The sequence below is a fragment of the Narcine bancroftii genome, chromosome 1, assembly GCF_036971445.1.
Source record: "Narcine bancroftii isolate sNarBan1 chromosome 1, sNarBan1.hap1, whole genome shotgun sequence".
NCBI lineage: Eukaryota > Metazoa > Chordata > Chondrichthyes > Torpediniformes > Narcinidae > Narcine > Narcine bancroftii.
The window spans coordinates 441,806,691-441,819,225 of record NC_091469.1 but is presented as its reverse complement, the minus strand read 5'-3'; the positions used below and the strand labels follow the sequence as shown (position 1 = coordinate 441,819,225).

General features: G+C 40.1%; 1 protein-coding gene across 13 annotated transcripts in view; it reads left to right on the top strand.

Annotated features, from left to right (window-relative positions):
- LOC138751733 (cAMP-responsive element modulator-like) overlaps positions 1 to 12,535 on the top strand; it is a 211,658-nt gene that overhangs the window by 43,930 nt on the left and 155,193 nt on the right. The window lies entirely within an intron of this gene.

Here is a 12,535-nt window from a genome sequence, read left to right as displayed (position 1 = left end):
GCCTCATGTAGATGTCCTCGATGAGATGAAGTCTGGTGCCCGTAGTGTCGCAGGCCGAGTTAGCAACCCTCTGGAATTTATTCTTGTCCTGAGAGTTGGGGTCTCCAAACTAGACAGTGATGCAACCAGCCAGAATGCTCTGCATGGCACACAAGTAGAGGTATTTGAGTGTTTTTGATGACGTATCAAATCTTGTCAGATACCTCTCAAAGTATAGCCACTAAGGAACCTTCTTTCTGATTGCATCAACATGGAGGCTCCAGGTCAGGTCCTCTGAGATGGAATTTGAAGTTCTTGACCCCCCTCCACTACTGAGCCCTCGATGAGGACTGGGTCATGTTCCCCTGACTTCCTTCTGAAGTCCACAATCATCTCCTTGGTTTTGCTAGCGTTGAGCCATTCAACAAGCTGATCTATTTCCCTCCTGCACACTTCCTCATTGTCATTTGTGATTCTGCTGACAGCTGTGGTGTCATCGGAAAACTTGTAGATAGCATTGGTATTGTGCCTGGCCACACAGTCATGGGTATATAATAAGTAGAGCAGTAGGATAAACACACATTCTTGGGGTGTGCCTGTGTTGATAATCAGTGAGGAGGAGATGTTATTTCTAATTCATACTGACTGTGGTCTTCTAATAAGAAAGTTAAGGATCCAGTTGCACAATTAGGTACAGAGGCCTAGAGTTTGTAGCTTCTTGACCAGCAATGATGGGATATTGATATTGAAGGTTGAGCTTCGATCAGAGAGCAGCAATCGGAGAGCAGCCTTATGTATGAATTGCTGTTTTCAAGGTGATACAGAGCTGAGTGGAGAGGCAGCGATATTGCATCTGCTGTGGAGCGATTGTGACAATAGGCGAATTGCAGTGTGTCCAGATCTTTGCTTTAGTATGTGTTAATTCTGGCCATGACCTGCCTCTCAAAGCATTTCATCACAGTAGAAGTTAGTGCTGCTGGGCGGGAGTTGTTGAGGCAGCTCCCACTACTCTTCTTGGATACCAGGATGATTGATGCCTTTTTGAAGCAGGTGGGAGCCTCTGACTGCAGCAATTAGAGGTTGAAAATGTCCGTGAACACTTGGCTAGTTGGTTGGCATCGAGGCTGCTTTGTTGAACGTATTTAAGACACAGATTTTTGAAGAATGGACAAATTAAAGGTTATGGGAAGCAGACCTAATGCATCAAATGGCTTACTCCTGCCCCTATTTCAAGTGTTCTTTTGTAACTTGCTGTGGTGACCAAGTTGTCTACCCATGCTAGTCCCATTTGCCTGTATTTGGCCCTTATCTCTTCTAACCTTTCCTATCCATGTACCTATCTCAATGTCTTTTTGAACATAACAATTGTACCCCCCTTTACCCTTTCCTCTGTCAGCTTGTTCCTACTCCCCTCTGATGAAGAAGATCTCTCAAGTCCCTTTTTAAATCTTTACCTTCTCACCTGCATATTTGCTGTCACATTTAAAAAAAAAAGGTATTTGGAATTAGATGGAGAAGCTATTGGCAAGTAATTTACAAAATAAAAAAAAGCATGTTTTTCCAATCGACATTTTGACCTAAGGTGTTCTGACTTTAAACAGATGTATCAGATAAACATGACTGTCCTGAATAGATTTGGAGGAATCATTTTCACATTTCCTGGCTTGGAAATTAGCTAAACGAATTGTCTCTGTTGAGAGTGATGAAATGATAATTAGTTGTGTTGGAATGGCTTCATAGAACCATAGAACAATACTGCACAGAAAACAGTAAAAAAAAGTTGGAGAAATTCAGCTAATTTCTACCTGAGTTTCTCAAGCATTTTGTGCTTTTACTTTAACCATGGTGTCTACAGATTTTTGTGATTTATTTCAGCACAGAAAACAGGCCCTTTGGTTCTCATCTGTGCCAAACTATTATTCTGTCTCATCCCACTGATCTGCACCCAGTCCATAGTTCTCCATACCCCTCCCATCCATGTACCTCAGTAAGGAATGTGAAATGTATCCCTGTCAGACATGCAGCATGCCACTGAGCTCTGGTCATTTCTATTTCCAATTATGAATTTTGTTTTTGGATTATAGTTTGTGTGCTTGTAGATGTGGAAATAACTCTCTTTGCCCTTATTCATCCTTTGATACAATAGTACCATAATGATCTATTTAATGCAAACTTGAGATGTTTGCCAAATTCATAAGTACATTAATTGAAATTTTATCTCTGGCCTATGGTGGGGTTCAATGCCATGCATGCAATTCATGATGACAAAAAGCATATTCAAGTTAAACAGAAAAGTCTGCAGATGCTGTGGTTGTACAATACACAAAAGTACTGCAGGTCATGCAGCATCAATAGTAAGTTGTGGGTAACCAACTTTTTGGGCCTGAGCCCTTTGTCAAGGCATGAGCAAAAAGCAGGTAGGCACCTGAATAAATAGATGGGAGGAGGGGGAGAAGAATAGAGCAGGGGGAGGAGTACAGGCTAACAGACAAGAGATTGGAGGGTAGAAGAGACAAAAGCTGAGAAGAGTTGAGGGGAAGGGGTAGCTCTCTGAATGGAGAGGGATGGGAAGCTGCAGGAAGGGAGATGGAGGGAGGCTCAGGAGAGGGATTTAAAAGAAACTGGAGAAGCCATGTTAATGGCATCTAATTGGAGAGTGCCAAGACAGAATATTAGGTGTTGTTCCTCCAATTTGTGGATAGACTCAGAGGCCATGCATAGACATATTGGTGTGGGAATAGAGTGTGGAATTAAAATGATTGGCCATTGGGTGGTGCCTGTTATTTCAGCGGACAGTGCTCAACGAAACGATCTCCCATTGTGTATCCAGTCTCTCTAATGTAGAGGAAGTCACAACAGGATAACCGGATGAGGCAGATGATTCCTGCAGATTCATAAATGAAGTGTTGCTTCACTTGGAAGGACTGTTCAGGGCCCGAAATGGTGGCGATGGAGGAGGTGCGGGCACAAGTGCAGCATTTCTTGCAATCTCAAATAGGTACTGATGGGATAATTAGTTGGAAGAGATGGAATGGCCACCTTGGTACCTATCCCTGTGACAGTATATCTGCCATTCCACTATATTTCTTTTATGGCTGAAGAGTCCAGATATGTACAGAATATTCCAGATGTTGTCTCACCAATGCCCTCAAATTGGTGCCTGATGTCTTGCACTTAAATACTCTTGCAATGAGAGCCAATGTATGAATTGTCTTTTATGACATTGAGCTTGAGCCATTTAGTAAAACAAATACTGATCCTTAATCAGTTTTTGATCACCTTATCTCTTGCTGCTTTAGTGCTGAAAGAATATATTGATATCATCTTTTAATACTTTGTCAAAAGGTTTTCCATACTTTGTTAAAAATTTTAATTACTGATTTAATACTGAACCCTTTGCTGGCTCTCTTTGGTACAATAGGAGGGAATGATTTTTCTTTGTCTTTGGTTCAGAGACATGCTATCTCTTTTACCTCTCTATCGGCAAGGCATGCAATTTTACTTAAATGGAAGGATGCTGCCTTGCCTACACCTGATCATTGATTGCATGACATCATGTCTTGTTTGAGAATGGAAAAGATTTATGATTCAGTTAATAATTCAGATGTAAGATTTCAAGACATTATTGGGGGGGGGGTTTCATTTATAACTTACTTTCCTACTTTATAATTTCTCTTCAATGTAATTAAATTGTCTGACTTGTATCTTTTCCATTTTCAATTTTTTTTATACCTTTGTTTTTCTTTTATTACTAATCATATATAGCATCTGACAACGCTGTTAGGCAGGGTTTAGAGTTTTTCTTTTTTTCCTTGTTTTTTTATTTTTTTCTCTTTTATGGGTACTTTGTTTTTTATACTTTTTGTTATTAGTACATTTTATATAAAATATATAATATTTGGATTAAAAATTATGTATGCATTTAATAATTCTGAATGTTTTATTTATTTTATGTAACTATCCTTATCAGTTTATCAAATTGTATTATTTGTATAAGTTCCTTGTTAAAATCAATAAAAATATTTTGAAAAGAAAAAGGAAACCAGAAGAGTTTCACTTTTCAAATCAAACATCAAAGAAATGGCAGAGACCATGACATGAGTCAACAAAAACAGTTAGTGAGCCTGATATCATTTTTGGCAAGGTTGCTGGAAGGGTTTCTGAGGAACAGGATCTATCAGTGTTTGGATCAAAAGGGAATTAACATTGTAATACATGTAATTCAGCAAGGCCTATGAACAAAGACTATGTACCACATGGTGAGCTATACAGTTGGATTTGAAACTGGCTTGGTGGGAGCAGTTACATTGTAGGAGTGGACAGTTGTTTATCTGATTGGAGTCTGGTAACATTGATGTGTAGTACTGGTCTGTGCTGTGGCCACTATTGTTTACTATCCACATAAATTATTTGGATGATTAACACAATTTGCAAATTTAGAGCTGACACCATATTTTGTGGTGTAGCAATCACTAAGGAAGGATATTTAAGTTTATGACAAGTTCTAGATCGTTTGGGAAGTCAGGCCATGTCTTGGCCAATAGAATTTAACTCTGGCAAGTGTGAGATGTTGCGCTTCGGTAAGCCAAACCAGGACAGAACTTTCACAGTAAATGATAAGGGTCTGGAGTGTTTTACAGAAGAGGGTGTCCTTGGTGTTGAGATGCATTGTTCCCTAAAAATGCTAATTCAGGTGGGCAGGGTGGTGAAGAATTAATTTGTGATGCCCTCTTTCAACAGGCAGGTTATTGTCTACAAAAGTTAGAACCCCATGTTTCAGCTGTACAAACTGTTGGTGAGATCAAACTTGGAGTTCTGTATATAGTTCCAGTTGCACAGATACTGGAATGATATTTATTATCATTTTTCTGGGATTGGAGAGCTTCCGTTATAGGGAGTGGTTGGATAGGCTGTGTTTTTATAAGGTAATCCTCCAGCCTTCCAAACTCCAGGTGACAGGTCTTTAGAAAATCACAAGAAGCATGGAAAAAATGGATATTCTTTCTTCCACAGTAAATGATTCTAGAATTAAAGGGCATTGAGGTGTAAGGTGAGGGGGAAAGATGTAAGATAGTCCTGAGGGGCAACCTTTTAACTTGGAGTGTAGTTCGTATCTGGTATGAGTTTTAGGAGAAACCTATAGAGGAGGTTACAATTACAACATTCAAAGACATTGTGTAAGGTAAAACATCATGAGATGGGAATGTGTAAGGAGTTACCCTGTACAGAGCTGTAACAAGAAGGGGAGGTGTCCTTGTACTCCTGTTAGGTAAAACATCATGAGATGGGAATGTGCAGGGCTGTAACAAGATGTGAATGCATCCTTGTACTTACAAGATAAGAGAGACATTGATGGATTGAGAGGCAGGAAGCTAGCAGGGAAAGGATAGCAACAGTTTTAGTCATTGGACAAGTAATGATATGATGATGTTCTAAGCACATATCCAAGGGTATAAAAAATCACCATTTGCTGATAACGGCAGAATGCATTCTCCGACTAACATGGTTAGTCGCAAGTGTTACAATCCGGTAATAAAGAACAAAGAACCCTGATTTCGACTCAGTCTGGTGTTTGTCTCACTCATTCATGAACAAAGCAGACCTAACAATTGTTTGGAAAGACTTAGATATGGACCAAAAGCAGAAAAATGGGCCAAGCCCAGAATGCTATCTTGGTTGTCATGGATGAGTTGGGCAGAAGGGCCTGTTTTGACCGTGTGACTCAGGTTTTCTTAGAGTGGGGAGAAAAGGGAGATGTTTTTTAATAGGATTGTGTATGTAATAGCAATGTGGAAAACAGTGGTAGCAAATAGCTTGAGGGAAAATTCTTTGCTGTGTTCCAGGTTCATGAAGCAACAGAGCTTGAGTTCTTGAATTGAAAGAACTTCAAACACTATCCAGCAACACAGAAGAGGCTTCAGATTTGCAAATAAAGATCGGTTGATGTCGTCTATAGATTTTACCAAGGCTTTTGCAAACATCGTGCAAGTGGGCTGTTGTGCATGATCACATGGGATCAAGGGTGAACAGGCTAATTTGCAACATTGGCTTGATTGTTTGAGATTGAAGGTGGAAATGTCAAATTGTTGCTCTGATTGGAGGCCTGTGACCAGTGGTGGGGCACAAACATCAGAACCAATACCAAAATTGGAGGTATAGTGGACAGGAAGAATGTTATCTAAGATTCCAAGAGATTTGAGATGAATTGGAAAAGTGGCATAGTATTTGATAGGTTAAACCTGGTCAGAACTTGCATGGTGAATGGTAGGGGGCTGGGGAATACTGTGGAACAGAGATACTTTGGGGTGCAGGTACCTAGATCTTCATCATTCAGATCAATGAGTAAAGGAAAATGGACATCATGTTACAACCAAACAAGATATTTAAAAAAAAAAAAATTTTATTCTTCACACTATGAACCATACTGACCAAAATACACACAAACATTTCCCTCTTGAATATACACTGTCATTTTCTCCCCTTTTCCACCCTCCCTTCCCTCCCTCCTTCAGCCCCCCTCCCCACCCACTCAACGTTCAACATATATGATACATTAAACCCATTAAACAATGAAAATAAACAAGAAATTTGTGTCATCTACTTTTACATACTGGATAAGTTCATTTCGTCGTCTTCTCCTTCTGTCATTTTAGGGGGTGGAGGTCCACGGTAGGACTTCTCTGTTGTGTTCCATGTACGGTTCCCAAATTTGTTCGAATACTGTGATGTTATTTCTTAAATTATATGTTATTTTTTCCAATGGAATAGATTTATTTATTTCTATGTACCATTGCTGTATTCTCAGGCTATCTTCTAATTTCCAGGTTGACATAATACATTTTTTTGCTACAGCTAAGGCTATCATAATAAATCTTTTTTGTGCTCCATCCAAATCGAGTCCAAGTTCTTTACTTTTTATATTACTTAGAAGAAAGATCTCTGGATTTTTTTGTATGTTGCTTTTTGTGATTTTATTTAATACCTGATTTCGATCTTCCCAAAACTTTTCCACTTTCTCACATGCCCAAATTGCCTGTACTGTTGTTCCTGTTTCCTTCTTACAGTGAAAACATCTCTCTGATACTGTTGGGTCCAATTTATTTAACTTTTGGGGCATGTATAGCCTGTGTAACCAATTATATTGTATCATGCGTAACCTCGTGTTTATTGTATTTCTCATAGTTTCAGAGCATAGCTTCTCCCATGTTTCATTTTTTATCTTTGTTTAGATCTTGTTCCCATTTTTGTTTGGGTTTACAGCTTGTTTCCTCGTTCTCTTTTGCAGTTTGATGTGCATGTTTGTTATAAATCTTTTAATTATCATTGTGTCTGTAATCACATATTCAAAATTGCTTCCTTCTGGTAACCTCAGCCTGCTTCCCAATTTGTCCTTCAAGTAAGTTTTCAGTTGGTGGTATGCAAACATTGTACCGTGAGTTATACCATATCTTTTGAACAAATGAAGTACAAATAATAATTTATTTCCCGAAAAACAATTTTCTATTCTTTTGATCCCTTTTCTCTCCCATTCTCTAAAGGAAAGGTTATGTATTGTGAAAGGGATTAGTTGATTTTGCGTCAATATTAATTTTGGTAGTTGATAATTTGTTTTATTCCTTTCTACGTGAATCTTCTTCCAAATGTAGAACAGATGGTGCAGTACTGGTGAATTCCTATGTTGCACCAGCTTTTCATCCCACTTATATAGACCAAACAAGATATTTTGAGACCACTCTTACTGCTTTGATTGCCTAACTGTAGGAAAGATGTGATGTAAGATGGAAAAGGTACAGAAAGTATTTATGGAAATGTTAACCAGGACTGATTGACTTGACTAATCAAGAGAGGTGAGATAGTCTGGGATTTTTTTGGGACTTTACTCAGAGACTAAGGGGAGATATTCCAGAGGGTGAAGGATAGAGGTAAGATAAATAGTTACAGCCACTTTTGCCCCCAGAGTAGGGTTGTCTAAAATGCAAGTGCATAGATTTAAGGTGAGAGAAAGATTTCAATGGAACCTGAGTGTACTCTCTTCTTCACACAGAGAGTGGTGGGGACATGGAAAGAGCTGCCAGAGGAAGTGATAGAGGTGGGAATAATTGTAACATTCAAAAGGTGTTTAGACAGATGCATGGACTGGAAAGGGTTAGAGATGAATCAAATGCAGACAAATGGGACTTGCTTGGTTGGCATGCACAAGTTGGGCTCAAGAGCCTGTTTCTCTGCTGAAGAATTCAGACTATCATAAAATTGTGATTCCAAACATAAAATAGGACATAAATTGGAAACCTTCCAGAAGTACAACCTCACACTTTACCACTTCATTTTCTAAGTTTTTGCTTTACTCAGCTTTTTACATACTCTGCAAGTTCATATCAAGTACCAGAGGACATCTGTTTAAAGTGAGTAGAGGTAAGTTTAACGATGTCAGAGATGAGGTGTTTGTTTTACATAGAGTGGTGAGTGCCTGGAATGCATTGCTCGGGATGGTGGTGGAGGCTGGTACAATAGGGACATTCAAAAGACTCAGATAGGCATTTGGATGCAAGAAAAATAGATTATGGGTGAGAGGTAGGGAAGGATTAAATTCTTACATAGTTCGGTACAACAGAATGAGCAGAAGGGCTTGCACCGTGCTGTAAAGTTCTTAAGTTCTGGGCCATTGCAACGCATAGGATATTGATTCATCTTTATTGTCAAGTGAAAGCTGTTGCTGTTAAATGACGTTGACCCTGATGAAATTGGCTCAAACATTCTACTTCTCTCTGTCTGCATTTATATCCATGCAGATCTCCTCATCTCTCCAATTTTCTCAGCACATCCTCAGTTGTTTCTTCTTCCTACACTTATTCTGGTTTTTTAAAAATTATGTCTATACTATTAACTTCAGCAGCACTTGTGACATACAAATTCTACTTTGTTATCATTAAGATATGCATGGAACTTGTTTTGCCTGCAACATTTTTCATGATCATGGACCAGGGTCACTATATCAAACCCTTGACCATTTTTAAATCCCTTTTCGATCACACCTCAATCTCTTTTTTTCAAAGAGATCTCCACTTGGTTTGGTGTTTGCATAAATAATCAGTTGCAGTATTATTGTTCTGAATCTTTGGTTTTACTTTTTCTGTTGCTTCAGTATCTCAAGTCAAGTAACCTAATTTCTTATTTTATGAAGGTTACTGTGATTGCCATGTATCAGTTTTATATGTTAAATTCTTATATACCATCATTTTTCCATGCGGTTAAGCTTTGTTAATATCAGAATTTGTCATGAACATGTCACAAAATTTGTTGTTTGAGACAGCATTGCAAGTGGAAATATTGGTAGAAATGACATTTTGAAAAATAAATAGATTAATGCAAAAGAAGAGAAAGTGAGATATTGTCTATGATCCATTGTCCATTTAGAAATCTGATGGAAGAGGGGAAGAAACACTTGTTGCACCACTGGGTGTTCGTCTTCACGTTCCTTTACCCACCCCCACACACACACACACACACACACACACCATCACTTGGTTCAGTGCAGGCACAGCTGTATGCTACAAGGGACTCTAATTAAACGGTCCCAACCCTTTTAACAGTGCACAACTTACCAACAGTTTCTCCAGTGCCCTTCCATGTTTCTAGGAATGAAGCAGGGTGGTCTAATGCTGGAAAAGAGGAAGGACAAAGAATACATGGCACCTTTATAGTGCTGGAGGGTCCAGCCCAGGTAATAGTGACCATAATATGATTACTTTTAAATGGAAAGGGAGAAGAGAAGGAAGTCAGAAACATTAGTGCTACAGCTAAATAAGGGTGACTATACAGCTATGAGGGAGGAGCTAGCCAAAATAAAATGCAAGGACATTCTAGCTGGGAGGACAATCGGGCAGAAATGGCAGGCTGACAAAGGAGATCAAGTGCAGAATCAGGTCTAAAAGAAATAAGTATAAGATGGCAAAGCAGAGTGGGAGGTTAGAGGATTCGGAGGCCTTTAAAAACCAACAGAGAGAAACTAAGAAAGTCATTCAGGAGGGAAAATGAAGTATGAGGGCAAATTGGCAATTAATATAAAATGGGATAGCAAAAGCTTCTTTAGATTTGTTAAAAGGAAGAAATTGGTGAGGGCCAAAATTGGGCCCTTGAAAACGGAGAAAGGTGAAATTATCAATGGGGACTTGGAGATGGCTGAGGAATTTAACAATTGCTTTGCATCTGTTTTCACCAAGGAGGATATAGGTTATGATCAGATTAGGGGTAGGGGTCAAGCAGTATCTAGGGACTTGGTGAAATTACCGAAGGAAACAGAGAATTTAGTGGATATTCTGATCCAGAAGCAGGTGGTTGTGAGCAAATTGTTAGAACTGAGGCCTGATGGGCTGTATCCCAGGGTGTTTAGAGAGGTTGCTCTGGAAATTGTGGAAGCACTAGTTGACATTTTCCAAAGTTCTTTAGATTCCGGGGAAATGCCTGCAGAGTGGAGAGTGGCTGATATTGTACCACTTTTTAAGAAGGGAGGGAGAGAGAATACAGGAAATTATAGACCGGTCAGCCTGATGTCGGTGGTGGGGAAGATATTGGAATCTTTCATCAAAGGAGAAATAGCAGAACACTTAGGAAGGAATAATAGTATCGGTGCTAGTCAGTATGGGTTCCTTAAAGGAACCCATGAGGGGATTAATAATTACATATGCAAATTTACAGATGACACTAAACTGGGTGGTAGTGTAAAGAGTGAGGAGGATGTCAGGAAATTGCAAGGGGACCTGGACAGTTTAGGGGAGTGGGCCGAAAGATGGCAGATGAAGTTTAATGTGAGTAAATGTGAGGTTGTCCATTTTGGAGGCAGAAACAAGAGAGCAGAATATTATTTAAATGGAGTTAAGCGAGGGAGTGGGGAAATGCAAAGGGATCTGGGCGTACTTGTTCACCAATCATTGAAAACTAGCATGCAGGTTCAGCAAGCGGTGAAGAGGGCAAACGGTAAGTTGGCTTTCATAAAGAGGGGATTGGAGTATAGGAGTAGAGAAGCCCTCCTGCAGTTGTACAGGGCCCTGGTGAGACCTCAGCTGGAGTATTGCATCCAGTTCTGGTCCTCATATTTAAGAAAGGACATACTTGCTATAAGAGGGAGTGCAGCGCAGGCTTACAAGGTTAGTTCCTGGGATGGCAGGATTTTCATACGCGGATAGGTTAAAAAGACTTGGATTATATGTGATGGAGTTTAGAAGGATGAAGGGAGACATGATTGAGGTATTTAGGATTATCAAAGGCCCTGACAGGGTGAAATCAGAGCACATGTTCCAAATGATAGGTGAGACTAGGACTAGAGGGCATAGTTTAAGAATACAGGGAAGGCCATTTAAGACAGAAATGAGGAGAAATTTTTTTACCCAGAGATTTGTGGGGCTGTGGAATGCATTGCCACAGAGGGTAGTGTGGGCAGATTTGTTGGATAGATTTAAGAAGAGAGTTGGATAAGGCTCTTGTGGGCAGGGGAGTTGAGGGTTATGGGGATAAGGCTGGGATTGGTTATTGAAAGGGAATGATCAGCCATGATCCGATAAATGGCGGTGCTGGCTCGAAGGGCCAGTTGGCCTACTCCAGCACCTATTGTCTATTTACATGGGACAGTGTCAAGGTATGCATTAATATGTCGAGCGGAACCAAACCTTGATCAGCAGCTGGTGTGTCCTCCAACTGGGTAGGGGGCAGTGCTGTCACATGACAGCCACAATCCTTCCCAATACAATCCACCCCTTGGAGGTCACACCACTTACCAGTTATGGGACAATCAATAACTCTATGCATATGTAATAAATAAAAGCAAAAAGACATGTTAAAAAAAATACTTATCAAATGGGTCAGTATATACACACTAGTGCCTTCTAAATGATGGATAAGGCACATATCAAATTCAATGACAGCATATCACCACCCCCCCCCACCCCTGACCAAACAGGGTCATTGTGTTACCATTGGGGTGGGGTATTGTGGGAGCTGTTCCCCAGTGACAGAGGGGAGGGTAGAAAAAGGAATTTGTTTGGTTACCAAATCATATGCTTTGTTTCTCTGGCTTGGCTGGCAAATGTGAGCACCCTTACCACCAATGTCTGCGAGCAGGCAGTGCAAAGGCATCCAAATCCAGCTCAGGTGCCAGAGTCCTCTCTTGGCTTGAGCATCCCATGCCTTGGCCTCATGGTTGAGCACTCCCTACACACAGAGCCCAGATTCCTGTCACAGTGCTATCCCATGGTAAGGCAGGCCAGCAGGTATACATCCAGAATGTACCTGGGGCGTCCATTTTTCTGGGCTGATATTTGACACCAAGATGCCATTCCCGCTTGTGTTCTCTTTCAACGGGTGCCACAAGTGCCTGTGTTTGATCCCTGTAATGATAGCCAGGAGGAGTTGGGATGGAAAATTAGCCAATTAGTGTTTTTAAAGGGGCCCACAGCCCCCACCCTAAGAGGTGTTTTTTTCTGTTAATGGGAATTTTTGGGTTATGCTGTCATAATGAAACAAAATATATACAATGTTTCCTACTGTAAACATACTGTCCCAT